Here is a 19,795-nt window from a genome sequence, read left to right as displayed (position 1 = left end):
TCCTGGATAGACAGGACCATGTTGTCTGATGGAGCGGGAGAAGGCGACCTGACGGAGCATGGAGGACAGAGCAGTGGAGACCCGGTCCTCAACTGCTTTTGTGACTCCAACAGCCATTTCACTGAGCTGCTGGGAGGGCATGTTGAAGGAGGTGTTTGGAGGAGGCAACCAGAAGCCCTGCAGGACTTTTGGAACCACCTCCATCACCACCTCCCGTGGGCTGAGCAGTTTGGAGCTGGGGGCCTCCTGCTGCTGCTCTGTCAGGCTCCTGGCGTACTTCTGAGCCTGGCTGATGATCTTGGGATGTCTGCAGGTTACATTCAAAGTTAATTTTACTAACTCTAAGAACACCAGAGACATCACAACCACTGTACTGGAACTGATAATAAATGTGTGTCGAATATGACTCACTGAAACTGAGGAGGGGCGGCCTCTGGTGAGCTGAGCAGCCTTCTGGCTTCAAACTCAACATCCCTCATCTTCATGCTGGTGTTCACCTCCCACGCCTGAAACAAGGAGTGAGATATGAGCCGATGTTTACAGAATAAATAAGTGTCATGTAACAGTTGACTCCAAACTACTGTTGAGTCTTTTCAGGATTGTGGTCTTACCAGCTTGAGAAGAGGCCTGGCCTCAGTCTCATCAAAGTCCTCCAGTTCAAACTCCCAGAGCCTTCAAACAGAAAGAAACACAAGCTTCATCTTTACTGTTCCTCTCTTCCTCATTACAGACAGATTGCTGTGACATGAGCAGGGATAAGGTCAGGTGTAGTGCTGGACTGTGTGTGTGTGTGTGTGTGTATGTGTGTGTGTGTGTGTCAGTAACTCACTGCACTCTCAGTGTGCTTTTACTCTGCTCCACCAGCAGCTCAGTCATATCTTCAGCAGTCACCTCAGATGGGAGCTGGTTTTTCTGCTGAAGCCTCAAAAGTTCAGTCAGCAGTGCGATCTAAACAGCATACAAGAGATCACATGTCTTTATGTTCAAGTACAAGACACAGTGTGTGAGACTTCACCTGCTGCTTCACTTTGGTGTAGACAGGAAAACTGTAGTGGGTCTTACCTGACACACACAGAGCCGATGTGCCAGCAGGTCTGCAGAGCCCGCTCATATATGGGCGTGTCGAACAACACCTGTGAAGGCCAAAAGACAATGTTCTCATTAGTTTGTTATTCACAGCTTTAACTCCAGCTGAAAATGTTTACAGTCTAACTCCAGTAAAAAAGACACTCTCACCCTGATGGGTCTGTAGATGCCTCTGCTTCCTTCTAGAAACTCCATGGATATTTTGTTGCTGTATATCAAAATACAGAACGGGTTTAACTGCCAAAGCGACAATAAAATTTTCACAACGATTTTTCAGTTCAACGAACGACTCGAGAGTACTCAAACACAGTTGATCCTGCAGACACAAATGAACAGAGTGTGTAATATTCAGGTATTATTATATTATTGTTGTTTTATTAGTATTTATATTGTATTTTGGGGCTATTTATGCATAAGCGTTCAGCCTTTTTTTAAACCTCACCTGAACTAATGTCTCCCCCATGGCTCATTACACTATACACTTAAGTTGCATTTCAACTTGACTGTCTGGATGTGTATTGCACATCGTCATACATTCTTGGACAAGTTTAACAGTGATTTCCAGTAAGACTTGTTTTAATGATTGAATTATGAACTAAAATATCAGTCAATAAATTGTCTCTAAAAATAAAGTAGAACAGTCAAATAATCATACAGAGCCAGCAGATGATAAAACAAGATAACAGCTACTGCTAATATAATAACACAAGGTTTGATGATAACACAACAGACCTGCAAGAAACAAAGTATCTATGGGTGAGACAAGAAGGCAACAATGGAAATGATTATACAGACCTCTGTTTTATCAGAGTTGAAGTGCAGAAAGTTCCATGACATCCAGTCTGAAACTTTTTCAAAACAGTTTCTTTAAGAATTTTGAAAGTAGAGATTGGTCTAAAATATTTATTTTATTATTTATAACTAATGGATTAAGGTTAGGTCCTGCTGACAGCAACAAGCTGTTTTACAATAATGTTGGACACATCCGGAAGAAAGAGAAATATTTAAAATGTGGAACACACCAGGACCAATCGCACTCGTCACCTTTCAGAACAATTTAGTTGTTAATAAAGGTGACTGGATGAGGATTTTTATGTAACTGGATACTGGATGATATTTGAGGGTAGAATGTTTTGTTAACACCATTACAGCCAATAATATTTTTTTCTTACATAACAACATAACATAACATGCATAGTTTACCTTACATTCATTAACAGCTACTGGCTTTATTTAAGTTTTTTTATATGGTCAGCTCAAAGTCCGGTAATTATTGTGCTATAGACCAAAAACTAAACTGTTTGATAACCTAGATATCACATTATCACAAATCAACGCAATGTAATGAGAGACTTTAAAATGTTGTTGGTGCAAATGTTATAACATATTAAAATATCAAAAGGTCAAAGCCAATATCAGAATAGAAGCGGAATCTGTTTTCTGTGTTTCATCCAGAGGCCTTATTTGACAGTTGGTACTTTCCTTTTAACACGGTTGGTTTCCGGGATACAGAGAGTAAAGTTGACATGGAGGACAAACCCAAATCAGAACTCCTTATTAAGCTCCGCAGAGCAGAAAACCACAGGGTGAGAGAGCAGAAGCGAGAAAATGCCAGACTCAGACAGTGCCCGTCTCTTAACATTTGTCAGGTATTCTTGTTAAACAAACATCTGAACGTCACTCTTGGTCAAATTAAGGTCTCACATTACTACAACTTGGTACGACTGTATTAGGGGTTTGTTGGATTTGTCATCAAAATGTTGTCACCACGCTGACAGCACAGTCTCCAAAATAAAGGCCTCCATTTTCTTACATGCACAATATACATTTATTTAACCAATTAGTTTAGCTTTTAATACTATTAGTAGTTGGTCTGCTCTGCGGTGGGCTTATCTGAGGAAAGGACCATAGCTTACATACAGTATGCGGGTGGCACCAACTGCTGTATAAAAATGATCATGGAAAATAGTTTGTTTCCTGACTGTTATCGTGACAACCAAGGAACATTTTGAATATACTGAATCATGCCTTAGTTGAATTCATTTATTTCTCTCAGCCACTGTAATTGGATAGAATGGCAGAGACAGATAGAAAAGGTTACATAACTGAGGTCTAAGTGTATGTGTGTTTTTACAGTTACCCTGCTTTCTCCAGGAGAAAAAGGACTTGAGGAAAGCAAATGATCCAAAGAGTATGTATGCGCAAAGCTAAACTTTTAGCTAGGGGTATGTAGATCGCAACTGCCATATGATCTACACCTTAATTAACATGTAATCTTCATTTTAATTGAGTTTGGTCAATTTTACTGTAAGTGTACGGATATAGCGGAATCAAGTGTTCTTTTTCTATGTCAATCAATAAATCTGTTATTTTGTTCAGCATATAAAATGTCACATTTTAGCCCAAAGAGATGTATTAAAATAAAAACATTTATTTTGTCTGACCAACACAAAAAAACTGAAGGTATAGTTAAAGTCTGAAAGCAATAAACAAGCAAATCCTCACATTTGAGATGCTCTAAAAGCATCATTATCTGCCACAATTCACTTTATTAATTCCATTCCATAATTCCATTTATAAGTATCATAAAACATTTCTTACTTGCCAAATAAGCCATAAAATATTTTTGCCAATTTTCTCACTACTCTGCTTGCTTTCATAATGCGACTTTTTAGCAAATAGCTTAAAATGGAGATACAGTGTAGTCAAATCAATAAATAATACTAATGTAACTTGAATTTGCACCCCACAGAAGATAGTGTGTGAGCTGAATAAGGCTCTGTTCTCCAGAGAAAAGATGACGATGTCTTCACTGTCTGGGAAACACTCCAATGCCCATAAATACAAAGAACCAAAGTCACAGCTGTGTCCTGCAAAGGTAAAAGCAATTTGTGGTGAGTTATTGGTGGTTTGAGAAGTATTTTGTTTTCCTGGGCTTGCACTGCTTTACAAAGGTAACATCTTTTGTCATATGGATGTTTCACAAAGTACACAGAGCTTGACTTTTATAAATCTTAAACTTAAGCTAGCTTGCTGGACCCATAAAGTCATATTGCTGTGGATAATTTGCTGGATTTGGAGACACCACTGGAGACTGGTGTTTTTTTCAGCATTATACAGTATGTGTAGCAGGGACCTGTAGAGCACCTCGCCAAGTCAAACACCTCAAACCACCTGTAGTTTGACTTGAGTATTCAAGCCCATGTAGTGCCTTTCTTTTCTTCCTTTCGTTCTTTCTTTCTCTCTCTCTCGCTTCCTCTTCTATAACCTCTAGTGAAAGTATTCCAAAATACATGCAGAAACAACAGAGACATGCGCACAATCTCATATTCACAGATTCTTTCACACACACACCACCCTGTAGGGATGATACACAAGGGCCTAATGGATCTTGTGTACGGTGGTGTCCACATTTTGACTGGCATTTGCATACATGAAAGACCTGTCCAGTCACTCTGTCTCTGCAGTGCACAGAGGCTCTATTGTCAAAACCAAAAAGAGCAGAGTATCTCCACAGACCCGCGGGCAACCAATCAGGAGTCCAGCTCTCATTAGCAGGCATCCATTGTGGGTGACAAGAGGAGATAATTACTTTTGACTACAAGAGCTTTTGCTCTCTTTCTCCCAATGGCAACAATGCTTGGCCTATCATAGAGACCGTGGACTGCTTTAGATATAAATATAGACCCAGTGTGACTAAATCGGTCTCTTTTTTGAAAGGGGGCATGTGTATGACTTGCAAGGTGCTTTGATTGAAATATCTCATAGTTCTTGAATATGTTGAATAATCAGGTACGCTATGACATCAATGCATTAAATCAGCTGCTTGGACTGCTGCTTGGAAGGATAAACTCTCAAATAATGGCATGTTTCTTAGCAATATCTGTACCAGTTTTTCATGACTTTGTCTTGATTGATCTCTGTCTGAAACAGACCAATGCAGCTAAGACCGTAACACAGAAACACATCAGAGAAAACGATGCACCTACCCGCTGTCTCACACACACACACACACACAAAGACACACAGAGTATATAAACAGTACCCAGCCAGATTTAGAGTTAACAAGATAGGATGATGTGAATAGAGGGCTAGTGGGTATGCCCAGTGACTGACAGGCCGGGCCGCTGTCAGCTCCTCCAGGCAGGCATCAGCGAGCAGCAGTCCTGCTACTGTCAGAGCTCTGTTCTGGTCCACTGTGCCACACATACATATGCACATGGCCGAGCACACACAAATGCAAATGGGGATGGACACACACATAAGCACACGCACACACACACACTCTCTCTTTCTTTTTCTTTCTGTGTCACTCACACACACATCCATGCACTCACACACTTTGTGTCCCTCTGCTATGCCCCAGCTGTCAAAAGCCAGTTAAATAACGAGTCTGCTGCTCTCCTTCCTTTTTGCATAGAGGCTGAGAAGCTGGTTATTGCTTGTATAGAACAGTATATATATATGTGTGCTTTTCTCCCAGCTGCAGCACGGTCAGCCCACATGGGGAAACGTCTCATGAGGCTCTGAGAATATCCAGGCACGCCTGCCCATCTCGGTTTAGATTGAGGCAGTGATAGGCAGCCTTGCACTGTAGCTAACCTCCTATTTTAATTCACTTCCCAAGAAAAAAAAGAAAGAAAAGAAAAGAAAAAAAACACAAGTTATGTAGCAATGCATCAGATGTATTGTCCTACTTTATGCACTGTGGGACCTTGCCTACACTCAGGGATTGTAGAAGCTTGTGATTTATAAATGGATCTTCATAAGTTATAGTACAGCATAATTTACCTCAGACAGGTCTGTGGTCAGTGCCATTATAAACATGACTTCCAGGTGGCACAACGTTTATTATTCACACACATTTAAATATATCTGAGAGTCCAATATGTTTTATGCATTTAGTCATGTCAGCAGTGCAAAACCTGTATGGGCATTTAAAGTATGAAGTACCTGGAGCTGAGAGGGTTACATATGATTGACAACAGAGAGTGGAGTTGGCAGCGCAGTTGTTCTCAGGTAAAGATTTACTTTGCTGTTAATCAGTCAGTAGAGGTGACTGAGTGTGAATTTAAAACCCTAAGAGTGAATAAGTAAAGTAGGGAAATAAAGATATATATATATATATAATAAAGATATACTGCATGTCAAAGTCAAAATTAGCCACACTGGAATATTTATTCTAACAAGACTGAGAGTCTACAGCCATGCTCCCAGCTCTGTGTACTTTGGCATAGCGGTGCTTTGAGCTAAATGCTAATGTCAGCATGCTAACATACTAAAATGTCAACATTTAGCAGGTATAATGTGTACCAGGTTCACCAACTTACTTTAGCATGTTAGCATGCTAACATTTGTTAATTAGCACTACAGCTGAGGCTGATGAGAATGTTATTAGATTTGCAGGTATTTGTTCATAAACCAAAGGATTGGACAAATGTTATTACAATTCATTCTGAGGGGACCATTTCATGGGAATCCATCCTATAGTTGATATTTCAGTCTCCCTAGAGCAAAGCCGCTGGGGTAGATTAAAATACTTCATTTATCTTATTTTGTTAATAAAACTATAATGACTTATTAAAAGAAGGAAACCTGTCTTCCAACAGTTACACTTTATTTCAACCCTTCCTATTTAGCATTTATTTAAAGTATATAAACAATAGTAATAAATGCTTTATAGCATACAATAATGTAGTTGTAAGCTGATATAAGGGAATTTTAAACTGTTTAGAAATGCATTTGCCAATAATTATAACTCCTCCGGTGAAGCATCTGTAAGTGGTAACAGTTGATGAGTAATTGACACTATAACTCAATTGTGGTCATATAAAATATTATTAACGCAAGTATTCATATGTTATATTAAATACTTCTCACTCCCCAGGACATTTCTTTGAAAGAAAAGTCAATCCACTGATCATGAAGGTCATGAGATGCAGCTGAAAGTACTGGGATACATCTAGAAATCGGACCTTGAATTAAAACATCTTGAATTTGAGTTTTGAACACATTAGTAAACAGTTTTAAAACTGCCTGTGAATGATTTGTTCATGTGTATAAACACTTAATAAATGCTTTATAACAAAGGATTTGTTGTGTCAAATGATATAAAAAATGATGACAGAATGTTTTAGTGTGTTATCGATCATTCATGATGTGTTTATACAGTTGTGGATGTTACTTTACTAACTTTTGCATTTCACAGTGCCCACACGATTGGTTTAACATTGCAGATCACATCTCTTCATCATTTGAGTCTTCACTCAGGTCTGACCTCCCATCACAATCTTTGACACCTGACTGTTTCCAAATGCTGATAATGCCTTTTGACAGAACGTTCTGAATATATCCGACAGATTGTGAAACTTCTCTGGCTTCTTAGTGTTAATGACAGAATCTGCAAATATGATTACTGCTGCAAGAAAACCCAGCCAGAGATAGCGGAGAGAAGCTGTAATCTGCTATTGTTTTCAGGTCCATGTCCTCCAGCTGAACTTCACCGACCGACAGTTTAATTGGTTTCAGGGAAACGGGTGTGAAGAGAAGTCATGACCTTGATCTTTCTCCCTGATAAGTGATTTTTTTTTTACCAACTATACATGCAAATATGCAGAGTGTGTGTATGTGTGTTAGAGAGTTGAAAGGGAGGTAAACAGATACAGATTGTCTCATTTTATTGTGTGTTTAGTGGCTGATTAGAGGCCTAATTAAATACAGTGTTAGTGAGTTCAGAGGCAAACAGAGGAGACACTGACCCTGCGACTTCTAATGCACCCCGGGGATCATCTGAACAAAGAGAGTAGATGCACACAGGCTGATAGAGTACATGCATTCAGAGACTTTGAACAAACAAGCACCATCAGACCTTTATCACCAGAACCTGTCCCTAATTCACTCTTCACCTTGCATGATAAATATTAATGGGAGGGCAGGGGGAAATTAAGCAAAACTAAACATGAACTCATGATGATGTTGGCTTCAGTTCATGCCTGCAGGGTAAAAAGCACAGCACTGCAAACACTAAATATATAAGCACTAGTAAAAATGTCCCAAACTTGCCATATGCCCAAGACTAACTGTGCTCACGGTGCAAGCTACAACCTAAAAGTCACTGGATGTCCTCTTGTTCTGTCAAGTGAAATTTCTGCTGTCAGTAGCCATCAACAGCATTATTAACACATGCCATTCTGTTGTGTTGATGTAACAGATGTTCATTTCAGAGTAATGTGAGAATGTTGAGGTTCTTGTACGACATGTTAATGTTTGGGCTATAATAGTCCTACTTACTCTGTGCTGTATGCAAAACAGCACTGAAGCTTGTAATTCTACAAGTTCTGCCTGGAAACTGCAAAGTTGATGATCAAAAAAAAAATCACATTTATCATTGGTCGATGCCCAGACATTATTATTGCTTTTTTTCAGTGAATGGTGCCTAATCTTTAATTTTTTTTTTTTGGAAAACTACAATATGTTAAAGGAGTACTCCAGCAATTCCGTATTGCACTTCCACAAAGTTGGGAGGCTTGCAAGAGACACATATAAAAAATTATTGGTCAAAATTATATCAGCAGAAATCTTTATATCTATCATGACTTTCAGCATCCAGTATGGGGCAAGCTTCAAAAACGCTGGATACATGTCCCATAATGCAACTCAATACCATTTATTATTTGACAACCCCTGCCCGTGGTACATGTCCATGTCTTTCAAACTCCCCAGTTTGTAACATCAGCCTTTCTCTTACAATTTTGTAGTTGACATCATCAGAGTTATTTTCTCAGAGAGCTGCTTCCAGAGCCACAAATGAAATGAAACCTCTTTTTTCACAGGCAGAGTATTACTCCCCATGACGAATAAACTGAGCTTCATGTGTAAAATTGGTGGAATGCCCCTTTCATCAAATGATGTAATGATGTAGTGAAATGCTATGAAATTTAATACCAAAAGCAGCAAATAAATGCATTATTTATCACAGGAGATGCAGCCGAAACCTCTAGATAATGATAGATAAACTGACACATCAACCCAGATGCTTGTAGTGACCACAGAAGGAGAAGAGCAGAGAGCTTGTCGGGTAAAAACCTGACAATGAAAATGTCTAATTTTCAGAAAACTAAGAGAAACAGTCCTGAGTTTAGCTTGGTAACATGCATTTTTTGAGTTTATTTATTGTTCTGAAAAAGTTGAAGAGGAGCAGGCAAGCCTTAACGCAATCACTCAATTGCATGTTCAGCTGCCCTCTTTAATAAGCTTTTATTCATTAAATCATGAAAATCACCACAACCGTTACCTTTTTCATTGTTTCACAGCAGATAACGAGACAGACAGAAAAACACACAACAGTTGAGAAACATCACACCTGAGGCAGGAGAACTTTTTCACCTTTTAACGTCGCTGTGATGCTGCTTACCCTTGCAGAGTTTACACTGTTGGACGATGACAGTCTCACCCTCAGTGGCATCTCATCCTGAAGATCTGAAAAGATACATAATAAGATACAAGTAATACAGTATATCACATCAATAGTGAAAAAAACTATACAGCTATTTCAAATATACATCAAGATGATTTGAAAATTTCAAAGGCACCTGAGGGTGTCTTTGTAGATTTAAATAGGTATAGGATACAGCAAACAATGTATGACAGAATATACTAACAATATGACAAATGGGAATTATGTCAGTGTAACAATGTCAACATTAAAGAGGTTTAATTAGAAACATGTGGATGTAGTATGGATTACTGCAGTATTAGGGTGCGCAAAGAAACAAGTCAAAAATGCAGCAGTACAGTGTGCATATGACATGTACATATACCAAATATATAAAACATTACAGTCGAAACCAAATGGGAAACATATTTTAAGTAAAAACATTTTTGAAATCACTGCCACTGGAGGTGAAAACAACTTATTGCAACTTATTCACATAAGACATCCATACATCCAGTAGGTAGGAAAAATATAGATGTACTGCGGAAACATACATCTTATCAACATATTCATTTCACAGAAGCAGATAACGTGTGTACAGACTGTGATGTGGAGGCGAGGCGACTCTGGCTGTCTAACAATCAGGACCTGTGCTGTATACAGTACACAGAAGCAGTGAGTGCAAAGTGTTTCTGCATTGTTGTGTGTTGTCAGTGTCATTATCAGTCATCTAAGCCAAGGGAGGAAATTGTTTAAAATGAGCCAAAATATCACTGCAGCGGCCACACCTTTGATTTTCCTTTAGCTTGTGTTCCTCCTCAGGCCTGTGGGCTATTTCACATGCAAACCCCCTCCGCTACTGCCCCCCAACCCCACCTTTTTATTTCCCAACCCTCTCATCCCCTCTCTACCCCATTTGCGCCAACAATACCCCTCTCACCGCACCGCCCCACTCTCAACAGGCTTCTGTGGAATTTATTCAAATATTTTGACATTTCGCCTCCCCTCACTTCCCGAGCAGAAATGATTTGTGACAGCTGGAGATGGGCTCGGTCGGAGGAGCTTCCTCCAACACCCTGCCTTCTTTTTTCCCTGTCCTTCTTTGTAGAAAGGACGATTTTTCTCTTTCGACTCCCATCTTTTTTTCCCTCGTCCTTTATTCACTGCTGGTCCTCCTGTCAGCTGGCGAAGGCCTTGAAAGCTCCTCTCCTTTTTTTCATGTGACTCCACAGTGTGGTAGACAAACTGGGTGATATTCCTCTATTTGTTGACATTTTGTGTTTGCTGTCTTTTCTTGTGCCTTTTGCTCAGTGCCCACCTACTGTTTGATCCTGTACTGACACCATGTATTGGCAGCACAGAGGGTAATCCTCCTATGAAACAGCTTTCATCTGAATCCTCTGAGGCTACAGTGCAACAGAATGACTCCTTTTATTGTTTCTAGAAGATGAGAATGTTAATAAGATGATCACTATTATACAATATGATCACCTGCAGGATGAGGTACATACAGTACAGAAAGTCAAATCTGAACTACCAACAGTTTCAAGGTGCCTTATTTTCCCACATGCATTTCAATAGGCGATAAACTGATAGAGCATCAAAATGAGGAAGTGGTGCATCAGGCGATGCTGCCTGTGACAACAGTGTGCAGACTACAGCGCAGTGTGCTGACAACAAAGACTCCATTTGAATAATGCTGCTCATTAGTTGGGGGACAGGGCCTTTTTCTGTTGGCGCCTGTCCCTGGTCACTTTGCACCGCTGCGATAGACAAACACACACACTCAACACCAAGGTTGTCATCCATCACCGCGCCGAGAGAAAGGTACGAGCTGCCCAAGACAAATGCGTCTTTCTGTTTTTTATTTCTTCCGCAATGATTAGACATTTCCTCTGGTGGAGCATCACAGCATCCACACAGAGAGAATAAATTGATGCCAGCTCTCTCATACTGTACATGGAGCCATCTGAAAAGAGCTACTGAAGAAAGATCTGAAAATCCAGTGGAGACTTGAGCTGCTGGAAATCCTTTATCAACTCCAGTATCAGCACACTAAACAATAATGAACCTCCTGACTCACCAGACACAAAAGTACTCATCAGTACAATTTGGCATCCAAACAGGATGTTTCTTTTGAGTCTCAGTGAGATACTGGACTCTCAATTTGTCTTCTAGGATTTCTTTATTCTGTTGAAGGAACAGTTCAACATTTTGTTAAATACACTTATTCGCTTCCTTAACAAGAGTTAGATGAGAAGATGCTAAGCTTAGCTTAGCATAAAGATTGTAAAACAGCTAGCATGGCTCTGTGCGAAGGTAACAAAATCATCCTGTCCGCACCTCTAAAACTCACTTATTATGTTATATCTTGTTTGTTTAATCTGGACAGAAACCATAGTGTAAAAATTACATGCAGTTTTGGAATCTTCTTATCTAACTCTCAGCAACAAAGCGAATATGCAAATTTTCCAAAATGTCTAACTAGTCCTTTAACTTGACCATTTTAAACATTGTACCATTGGTGATGTAAACGTATATAACTATTATGCAACAACTCTGTGTTTGTCAGGCAAATCCAGCTGCAAGAATGTGTATAAGCACATCTCTAAAAGAATTTAATTAGTCAAGAGCTAATCCTTTATGCAAATGAAAATCCTGAAAACTAAATAATTTCATTTAAAAAGAATACAGGAACATTGTGATTGTTTGAACAGACCTGAGGAAAATCCAACTGTAGCTCTACAAAAGGAGAGAATCAGTCATCTGCCAAGGACAGCCGGAGCTAATAAGTGTGTAACATGATAGAAAAGAAAATTAGTTCATAGCTGTCATCTTCTTGATGAAGAGGCAATCAAAATCAAAGTGAATCATTCTGTGAGGAGGATTGTGTTTTGGAATTCAAACGGGCAATGCTTCAATATGACAAATCAGCCGGTGTGGTGCATGTTGATTGATTCCATCCATGAAAACCTAATAGATTTAGCCCTCTGTGAATTTGGCTCTCATTAACCTCGCAGCGTTTTCATATGAGAATGTATTGGAGCCATTTTATCCACCACTCAAAGGCAATTCACTGGGTGATAAATCCTTTGGCTTATCTGGCTGCAGGTGACAGCACAGCAGAGCACTGAGGCTGACTGGGGCACAAACACAGAAACACACACAAAAATGCACACTCACACACACATATATTCACATTCCACATAAACACATACAGACATACTGCAGACACACACGCACATTTTCTTGAAGGGGTCGCCATGGTGACCCATGAGCGGAAAAAAACCTTGTGATCCGACCGGAACGGAAGACATGCTCCTCGACCCGAGCAACCAGCTGCAACAGAAAAATCTTCCTCTCAGCTCCCCGAAAAAGAAGAGGAAGAAGAAGAAGAAGCTGGGGGAAAAAAACAGAATTCAATTACACAGTCGAAACCCACTCCTTGCCCTCCGGGAGTGATATCAGCACCATTTAAAAGTCTGATTACTCACAAAACCAATAACATTTTGACTCCTTGGTAATGGACCAGTAGATTAGAAAATTTAGATTACATTTAACTGCCTGTAGATTCTCATTAAAACGCCACCAACTAGTTAGAAACAATAGGTAATTAAGAGTGTAATGAAGCGCAGTAGCGTTAGCACACGTCGGCTGTATGCTACTCTTGTGGGACCCAGCCTTACTTTGCTCTTATCCTGCAGCAAAGCCATACCAGCGTCTCATTTGGGCAATACGACATATTTAATTAGATTAATGAATTTCGGTGGCGTCTCTGCGGGGTTGGTTGTGCTCCTTGTGGTGACAGTATAACAACAGATTATATATTAGGGGAGGCCTGCAAGCTGCAGGCAGGCCGGTGCAGGTTGGTCCCTCGACAGAGGCGCGACGTGTGACAGTTTGGGTGGAACCTGTCTCAGGTTTACTCCTGCTAAATTGTCAAATGCAAATAATCATAAGCAAATGTACTGCACGAGTAAACACAAACTCGTATCCAAAACTGCAGATTTGATTTAGCAAAGTGAGGCCTATTGAATTAAACATGATTGATTGTAACACAGGGAAACACAAACAGAGGCAAGAAAGCCCAGGGTGATAAATGGGTTAGCGCCCATGTTTGGCTTTAAGCTAGTCTCTGTGGCTCTGCCGGCCACAAGTAAATGCTTTTACACAAAATAAAGACTAAAGGAAATGAAATGGGGCATGGGTCTCTGAGGCTGACACAAACTTGTTTGAAATACTTGGAGACTTCAGCCTCCTGCAGCTGTCATCACAGTTTTTAAATTTTGTGAATTGTGGATGAACTCTGAAATGCAGATTACACAGACACTACATGAATTATGTGGAGACTGCATACGACATGAATGATTTCAACTTTATGACATAAACATGATATTGTGATGAGTTTTACATTGAAACAGGCTAGCTAATAGTTTCAACCCAGTGGTTAGGTTAGGCAACTGAAATAATTTGCTGTAATAATGAATATTAGGAAATGTTTTTCATAGTGTAACTTGAATAAGTGTCCTCGGAGTTTAAGTGTATTTAGAATCTCCTACACCCTGACACTTCTGCTTTCCATAGCAGCATTTCGGTGTCACATGGCTGCCTTTTTGTAAAGAGTCTTACCTCACTCAGTCCTTTTGTGTGGTGGAGACAGACTAATTCTTTCTCAGTTTTCACATGTGAAGCACAACACAGAGTGCTCATTTCAACAAATTCCGGGTTTTTGCCTTCTGCCTAAAGCTGTAAGTTAAGTTTAACTTTTGCATAGCTTTCACTTTATTTTTAGCTTTAGCTTTAGCTTTAGCGTCAAGTTTAGTATCAGGTTTATGTAAATGTTTATGATTTAGTTTTAAATTTAGCTGTATATTAAGATTTGACTTGAAGTTTATAGATTTATCTTTAGCTGTTAAAGTTAAACTTTAAGTTTAGAGTTGTAAGTTTAGATGTAACTAGATTTTAGCTTTAGCTGTAGCTTTATTTTAGGTTAAGCTAGGTATTCACGTCTCTAATTTAATATGAAATTCACATCACACTTTATGTTTGACTGTAATTTTAGCTTTGACGCTACAGTATTTTTCTTGCTTAGCTTGATTCTGAACTGGAACATAACTTGATTTGGCTGTAACTGTTAAAACACGTTACAAAAAGAGAGCAAAACTTGAATGTGCAAAAGAGAAAAATAAAACACAAGCATTTTAAACTGTAACCTCTTAAACTTGACATTTAACCACCTCTAATATCCTGCTTATGATCGGACCTAAAGCTGAAATCATTATCAACAAACAAAACTGTAGAAATATTTATAGGCTGTCAATACCGAACACTGTTAGTATCACCTTTCTGTAGTTCCAGTGCTCGATATTGTCTTTGAAATCATGATGTTTAGACCAGTTTTCTTTTATAGTATCACACTGCCCTCTATAGGGATGAATCCCAACTGCGCTGCATTAATCCTCGACACAGAGATGTGTATTTCAGTGATATACCCTCCCAAGCTTTCACAGCGCTGATCTACATTTCAACACAGAGAGAATTACATTTTGCTGAGAAGCTTTTTAGCAACATTTTCCTCAGTTGAGCTTTTTTCAGTGTAAACTGTAAATAGATCGCTTTGTTATAACTTTTGCACTGATTTCAGTGACAGGCACAGATGTTGCACTGTCTATGTGTATATGCACAGACAGTATGTGAATCACAAGGGGAATATGTCTAGAAAAGACACACATACACACCTCCAACCTGGCAGAGTGTTTGTGCTTGTAAACACTTGAATAATTGAGCCAGATTCAAACACAACGTCTCTCCAAAAGGAGTCATGGAGGAGGAGGAGGAGGAGGAGGAGGAGGAGGAGGAGGAAGAGGAAAGACAGGGAGAGCAGATGGCCCAGTGCTGATAGACTCAGAGACTGCGAGCAAGAAGTGTTCTCTGAAGGACGAGGTCTTGTATTGTTGTGGCTGCAAGGGCCGCTCTGTCACACGGCGTACCAGGGGTCCCCAAAGAGCCAGGGTCTTATGGTGTCAGTGTCCCCCCAGTCCTCATCCCCAGCCCTGGCCTATTGTCATTCCTGTTTTTTAATTTCTCAAACGCAATCAAGTGTGACACAAACTGTTTACCTAGCGTGTCTGCCACAACCAGGAAGAGAAAAGGAGGAGGAAAAAAAGCCAGGATCTCGGCACAAAATAATCCTCCATAATACCAGAGAGTTTAAAGAGGCTTTGCCAATATCTCCCCGAACCCCCCTCCACCTCTCTTTGCTCTTATGAAAAAAAGAGGGGGAGATAAAGAGAAAAGGGGGTGGAGGGGGGCGCACATCAGAAGAAAGCTGTTAAATTTGCCCCTCAGTCTCGTTTGGGATTGCTAATTATTGTTTTTAGTGTACAACAATTGGGGTATTAGGGCATAAGCAGCTGGAGATAACATCCAGAGGAAGGTGAGGGGAGGGAAAGGGAAGAGGAGCATGGGAGAGAAAGATAATGGGTCGACAGAAGGGGAGCTATGATAGGGTCTGGTCCAAGGCGGTGTCTCTGTCTCTCTGCTACAACACACGACAGTATAAGAGACTGACTGACTCTCTCTGTCTCCAAGGATCTTGAAAAGTGAAGAAACTTGACAAGGAAAAGTTTTGAATGTTGGACAGTTTATGGATCGACAGAAATCAGAGAAAGTGAAGGAGAACAGAAGTTACCATATCCGTGAGAGAATACTTCAACTTCTCTTCACACTTTATAGGTTAAAATATAAACATCAGAAACACAACTATAAGACCAAATGTGTACAAATACACACACACAGTAAGAATGTTAATATAACAACTGGATTGAGGTTAAGAAATTAAAAAAGTTAAAGTTGCTATCATTGATATTTTTATATTAACAAAGGATCACATGACTACTTGTAAGTGGCAGAGGTCACTTGTAGTGATGAACCCACAGAAAATGATCACCCGAGTCTGCAGTTCTCCTCAGCTCTACTGAGCTTTATAGCAGCATCCATCTCCGCCAAGTGTAAAAACATTTTTGCGGAAAGAAATGCTCACTGCAGTAATCAACTTATAGTTATAAATGTCTGTCAGAGGATTTCGGTGTCTGAATTGGATAAAATGGGATGGATTACAGTAATATTGTACACTTTTATTATTGTGGTTCTGACCTGTTTACCTGCAAGTTTATTTAATTCATCATTAGCTCAGGGGCAACATAAGTATCCTGTTGGGGCTGAAAAAGTTAGAAATGAATCATCTAACATAATCATTTTGTTCCAGTAAAGAAAATACTCACAGGAAGAGCATATCAAAAATACTGCACAGTATATTACGAGTACTAAAAAGGCAGGTGATGGCTTGTGTCCCACATGAGAGAAGAAAGTATCCTGACACACACACACACACACATTAGCTTTTATCCTGTGAATGAGCAGGCCAGCCAAAGTCATCTGGAAGCTTCCACATGCCAATGAATAAATAAAGGTGTAATTAGCAAAGAAAACAGCGCCACCTGTTGGTGTCCCACCCCTATGAACTCAGACCATTATACTGTGCTGTGGGAAACACCTGAGCATGCAAAGGCTGTGTGTTAAAGGATTGGCACACATGCACAATGTGTGTGTGTGTGTGTGTGTGTGTGTGTGTGTGTGTGTGTGTGTGAGAGAGAGAGAGAGAGAGAGCGAGGAAGTTTTTTCATGTGGGCCACCCGTGTAACCATGTGTGCTGCATGGCTTCCATTTGTAAAGAGGCTTACTGAGCATATGTGTTGGTATTGTGAAAGTGTGTGTGTGTGTGTGTTTGTGTGCTCCTCCGTGTACGTGTGTGTATGTGAAGGGGTCCAACTGCGTGTCCTGGGGCCCACCTGGCAGCACTGTGCAGATTCTGGGGCCTGAGCAGCTGGCCTGGGGGCTGGTGAGGGTGTTCGGTGAGGGGAGGTTTGAGAGCGGGGGGTCTTCCATGGCCCCTATCCCACCAGACTCAGACAGTAGGAGGCAGATGGACAGGCCACAGCCACTGCCAGAGGGCCAGAGGGGCCACGGGGCCGGGGGAGAGGGCCAGCCAAGACCAACTGAGCTCTCACACACACACACACACACATACAGAAATAAAAAACCCAGTAAAAGATGAAATACATGTGAAATATAAAACTCATTGAATTTATACTGATACTTAGATACTAATTATATAATTTCTTCCCTCATTTTTTAATTGCAAAAATGTTACATGATATACAGAGAGAGACATTCAGAACAGAAGAGAAGAACTGGGATTGAATTAGTTGCGTTGTTTAAGATCTGTGGTGTACAGTGTATTGCGTTATGTTGTAATTTACATTTTAGTTACTCCACTAACCCTTAATGGATAATTCCTTTTTATTACAAGTTGGATCTTATTTTCATAGGTTTGGCCATCATTTATATCGATTATGGTAACTTTGTGTTCACCAAAGTAATTGCTGAGATCTGGGAACACAGCAACATTGCCAAAAAATAGTTTGACAGGGTAAGAAACATAGTCAGACAAACCCCCAGGTTAGTCAAACCTATTTGGTGGAGAAAATGAAAGCTAAAATTACGACCAAAACTGTCTGTTGTAAGCAACCATCACAGTTTACCAACTTTCTGTTTCAACTTTGACCTACCGTGCTTGCTGTAGTTGTGTGTGCACAGTGTTACTGTGCAGTGAGGGATTATCAGAGATTTATGGTGTGCTCGCTTTCGGTTTCACCTCCAAATAAAATTGTTTAGATAATCTAGCAAAACTGTTGGCCTTATTGCAACCTGTCTGATCGCCCTATGCTTTTGTTTCCTGCCCTGTTCAACTTCTTTTAAGTATTTCGCTGTGATCCCAGATCTTAGCAAATCTATTTTGGTGAGTACAATATTAACATAAATGGCAGAAATTATGGTCAAACCTACGAAAATAAGTTCTAAATTGTAATAAAATGGAATTATCCTTACTACTTCCTACTTCGGATAGCGAGTCACAACATTTCCCACAATGCCTCTTGAAAGTGGCCCGAGAATGGCTGGGAATAAATTGCATACGACAAAACAAAAAAAAATTGGTATCAGTGCCTCTTCAACAACTGATTTTCCCTGTATGAGCTCTGAAAGGAGGCCCTTGCTTTTTGATTCTTCTGGCACTGGAGCCAAATCCTGATGTTCCTCACTGATGTTAGCCTATATATTTTTTAGCCACGCTACCGCCGTCGGCAATGTCGGTCTTTCAGTTGGTTGGTTGGTCCACTACTTTGGTTCAGACTGAAATATCTTGACAACATTTGGATGGAAATTTTGTAGACATTCATGGTCCCCAGGGGATGATTGCTAATCACTTTGGTGAGCCTCTGTCCTTTCCTCTACAATGAGGTTGACATTTATGGTTGTGAGTGAAATAGCTCAACACCAATTGGATTAGATTCCCACACAGATGAATTGTAATATCTTTAGTGATCTCCTTGACATTTCATATAGCGCCATCATCAGGTCAAAATTTCAATTTGTCCAATACTTTGGTTTATGACCAAATCAGCCTCAGCTGTAGTTTGTGTTTAGTACTGATTAGTAGATGTTAGCATGCTAACACGCCACATCAGCATGTTAGCATTGTCACTGTGACCATGTTAGCACACTGACGTTAGCAAATAGCTCAAAGCACTGCTGAACAGCTTTAGAGTCAAAACAGAATAGAAAACACTTAATTGGTATTCAAGACTACACTACTGTACATGTATTAATGTACAACACACATATGCTCATGAACATGCATCTACCAATCATCAAGCCTCTTTTTAAACCTTCTGAAGCTGATTTTAAACATGCAAAAGAAGAAAGATGTTCCTTGAAAGCTATGCCCAAAAACACCATACGGAGGAGTGTTCTGAACACAGTGATTTGAGTGTGTAGGATTGACATAGAGTTTATTGTGAACATGTACTATAGGTGGTGGAGGTGGTGGTGGTGGTGGTGGTGGTATGGGAGGTAGCCACCGGCTCCAGTAGTCCAGAGAGCCACAGATGCTCCACTGTTTGTGTGTTGACTCTCTGTAATTTGTTTGCTCTAATTTGTTTTGCCGTGCCAGGGGAGTTCCGATTTTAATTTTGCTCTGTGTGTGTTTACCCCTCTTTGTGGATCGCTGATCTGTTAAGCAGAGAGAGAGGGAGAGACAGTCAGTGTGGAGGGTGGGCTGTTCAGAGAGCCAAATTAAAAAAGGAGCAGTGCAGATTGTTTTAAGCTCTGGCAGCCTCTTCAGGCCCAAAGGCCTCGCTCACAGGCTGCACCTGC

The sequence above is a fragment of the Siniperca chuatsi genome, linkage group LG9, assembly GCF_020085105.1.
Source record: "Siniperca chuatsi isolate FFG_IHB_CAS linkage group LG9, ASM2008510v1, whole genome shotgun sequence".
Taxonomy (NCBI): Eukaryota; Metazoa; Chordata; class Actinopteri; order Centrarchiformes; family Sinipercidae; genus Siniperca; species Siniperca chuatsi.
This window is presented reverse-complemented; position numbering follows the sequence as displayed.